Here is a 4,257-nt window from a genome sequence, read left to right on the forward strand (position 1 = left end):
ATTTGCATAGTCGCGCTAGGCAAAGCTCCACGAAACGGTAAAATATCTCAGCGAGCACGCATACTTCCGCGAAGACGCGGAATTGCTTGTTCTGCCTGTTCACGATGCTTTTTTCCTGTTTGCGAACGCTGTTTGCATGCTCGGGGGGAAATATCTCGCGAACTTGCCAATACGATCGCCAATTGGAGCGGCCATCTTCTTTCACTTGTCCCGCCCGCTCGCGATGCGTGTTTCCTGTTTGCGGGAGCGTCTGAATGACGTGTTCACGATCACACACTCTCGCGGGATCGTGCGGCCGGCTACCAAAATCTCGTGGCGCACGCAAACGGATAGGAAAACTCATCGGCGAATGCAGGGATCCCGGTAAGTCGCTCTTGCATGCGCAAACACGCATTTTGAAAGTGCAAACAAGGGAAAAATTCCGCAACACCGCGGATCGCAGAATTTTGATTCTTCCGCGTTCTCTGCGGAACACGGAATTGCCCAAATTCCGGAATTTTCCGCCAGCGAACCTGAATTTACCACACAGGCCTACTTGAGATATGCTATGAGTGCCGCATAACTTCAGGCTTCTCTGGATGCAAAGGGGATTTTTGACATCAACTTGAACCACTATAAATAATGACTTGTATGTACATACTTTTGAACGCTTTATTGTTGCGCAAAAGGTTGTGCCCATCAACACCCACATAACAAAGTGTCTCGAGGGAATGATGTTACTGATTCAGTCGCCAGAAAAAGCAGCCTTGTTGCACACCACTGATGCTGCTATGTTTGTTGCACAGACTGATTTATTTCCAGCACCATCTCTAAAGGATTTGTCTATGTAACAGAAACAAGCTTCTGGGACTGAGAAACAGTAATGGATCAAGTAGAACTGACCAAGGGACCCCGAGGGAGTGTGGAGAAACAGCTCGTGGGGTGTGATTGCACATATATTTCCACTCCCAATTGTGCACGGCTGTATCATAGAGCTGTACATTGTTAGGGGTGTTATGAGTCATGCAGCAACAGCCTACTTCTATTCACGCCCCTTCTATTGCCCAAAATCATTGACATTCCTGTGTCACTTGTCATTCTCATAATACTAGGAAAGGGGTTAAGACCACCACCACTTCTCACCCTCCCTCTAGGGGCCTTTTCGTCCACCTCCAGATGGATTTTATCCAAATGCCTAGGTGTGCATCTATTCCTTTATGCTGGTAATTATCTGTATGTTCTAAGGGCGGGACGAAGCTTATCTCTGTGCATGGATAGATGCCATTACAGTTGCAGAGCACTTACTTAGACACTTCCTTCTACACCTCTCAAAGGACCGAGGAATGCACTTCACCTGAAGTTCAAGCTGCCTTAACTGAGTGTCCAACAGAAGTCAGTGGCATAACGAAACTTAAGGGCCCCCCTGCAAGGTACATGGAGGGGCGCCCCTCTGGACTCAATCAGGAGCTCTCAGGCCAGGGTACTGTGCTGAGGGGGGCCCTAGTAGCTTGGGCCCCCACACACCACAAGGACTGCATGGGCCTATGTTACGCCACTGCAGAAGTCTGTCATTTACTCCAGCCCAGGGAATGGATCTGCATTCAGGTTCATCAGAGGAATTCCACTCTGCAGCCTCACTCCAATGATCCCTACGTGGTGCTGCTCATCACCAACACGGCCATCAAGTTTCTTACTTTGGTGAAGTGCATCGATTTCTTGAAAAGTGTCCCACACATTCCTGAGACGCCGTCCCACCAGTGTCTACTTATGGGCTTGCCTCAAGCTCAGGCTGGGACCCACTACTGGAGCTGTTCTTGTTACTACCCTACGTCCTACCAGTGGGTCAGATATTCAGAGGCCACTCCCTTCATCTGGACCATCACAGCCACGCAATGTTGCACCCATCATCATTTATTGTTACCACCCCCGCCAAGATAAGAAGCCATCTCTTGATTTCTAGATCCCTCAGTGGATCAGACCTCTTATCTTCGCCCCTGCCCTCAGTCTTCGACTCTTGTTTGGATACATCTTTGCTGTGGAATGCGGAGCTATCCAGAAACCTAGTTGTATTGCTCTTCTCCTTGAGTGGAGCCGCTGCTCTGTATATGAAAATAAAACCTACTTGTTATTGATCGAGAAATATTTTAAAACAATCAATCTTTCTTTCTGTTGGATATGCACGCACTTGCCGCCGATGTTCTGTGCAGGTGTACTTTTGATCGGTGTGCCCCTAGGCAAAGACAAATCTTGCCTTGATCCATTCTATCAGGGGCATGGACTGTCTGAATATGCCTGCATCTCCCCTTAGCCTTTCCAGGGCTTCAAAGAATCCACAATCCCACTGGCCGCTATTAACCTGATTTTACTCATCTTGGCTTTTGTGAGAAGGGGTTTGTTGTACGAGAAACCACTAACTGGAGCATCTTTACAGGCCCAAATGAAAATGTCAATGTCACAACAACACTATACAATCTGATTCAGTATGTGCCTCACCCAACATGCTTGCAGTAAAAAATGCATTGCCCCAGCTTGTCCGTTTAATACACCTGAGAATGAAGAGGGATAAGATAATGAAGAATTTAAAACTGAAAATATTTGACGGAATGCACAGGATTTGTTGTAGGGATTTCACCTTGGGTCTTGAGAATGCTTTAATAATTATGTATATATTATAAGGCTGCAATTCCACATATGTGCCTTCACATGTGCTGATATATTTTACTAATCCATTGCCATTTTGGTTTTGTACCTGCTTGAAGTCCACTGAAGCCTTAGCATTATTGCACACTTGCATGCATTTAAAACAAGTTTCCATTTTGGTCATCTGTGTTGTTCTCTGCACATTTTAGCTAACCCGTTCTAGTGTTCATAGCCTCGTTCTGATGTCAGCACATAGACGTAAGGACTTCAGAAAATAGCAGTGCTAGCTTTTTGTCTGAGAAATATCTTCTCAAGGAGTTCTCAAATTCTTCTCATGAGAAGAGCCTGGTACCTGCTCGTTAGTGTCTATCTGTAGGTTTCTGTGTACCATGTCTTCTCCATTCCATTCACTTGTATTGAGAAAAAGTGTATGAATGTAACTTCAAATGCTTAGGACTTTAGCGTTACCTGATCCAACCGATTGAAGGCGAACCTCTGGTCTGTTAATTATGGAATCTCCTAGCTTATTTTGAAAGATTTCTGACTATTTTTGCGTTAAACACATTAGATGTCAGACCGTCAGCATTACCCCCAACATGTTGCAGGCAGCATATCGGCCTCCTCCTGCGGCAGTCAAGCCTACAGTAATGCACACAGATTATTCTGGCGTTTAACACTGTAAATAAACAGTGCAGTGCAAGCTTGTGGACTAGATACATGTGATTATCCAAGGAGAACTAGAGAGAAAAGCTAGTTAGAATATGATGACTGATATTTTAAAGGTCAAATATATAATACTTAAGTAATTAGATATAAAGTCTCAAATAGTTGTCAGTTTCAATATCAACACATTCAATACAATAATACAATTATAAACCCAAATGTTAATCGATTAGAAGGTAGACAGATTACCGGTATAATAAAATGCAGACAATCCAGATGAAGGTCCGTACAAAGTTATTATATTTGCCATTTTATATCATTTATATATGAGTAGTGCAATTAAAGAATTAATACTCTGTAGGTTGTTAGTGGCTCTATTCTTTAAATAGGAGAGCTTCGATAAATAAATGAAAACTTTGCCCTAAATGTCTAAAGGAAAAATAGTGCTTCAATCCCTGACTCAAGGCAGCCAAAAATGCAATTAAGCTACGTTTTTAGCTTGACTCTGCTCGCACCCCCATCTAGTGTCACACTGTTCTGACCCACCATGAAAATGTATTTGCTACGGCCCTTGTCAGTAATAAACAAGTGAGTGTTCCCAAGTGGAAAGCTAAACGTAAAATGCATGTGAACAAACCCGTACCAAAAATGTTGCGGTGGGTCACCGATTGTGCAGGTTAGACCATCCAGGAAAACCTACAAATCTACCCCACTCCCTAAATTTGCAACTGCCGAAATTCCACCTTACTGCCATAATTTTTATTATTTGGAAATATATAGAAAACCGTAGGAAACCCCTACAGCAAACTGTATATCAGTGAACACCTTTTAGCGCCGAGACACCTTTCTGGTAGCTGTATGCTGTATAAATGGTTCATTCATTCATTCAGTCATTTGTTCAATGACGAAACCTGGCACGCATTTTGGATGCTCATGAGTCCTATGCCAACAATTTTATTTTCAATGTTTATATTG

The sequence above is a fragment of the Triturus cristatus genome, chromosome 1_2, assembly GCF_964204655.1.
Source record: "Triturus cristatus chromosome 1_2, aTriCri1.1, whole genome shotgun sequence".
Classification (NCBI taxonomy): domain Eukaryota; kingdom Metazoa; phylum Chordata; class Amphibia; order Caudata; family Salamandridae; genus Triturus; species Triturus cristatus.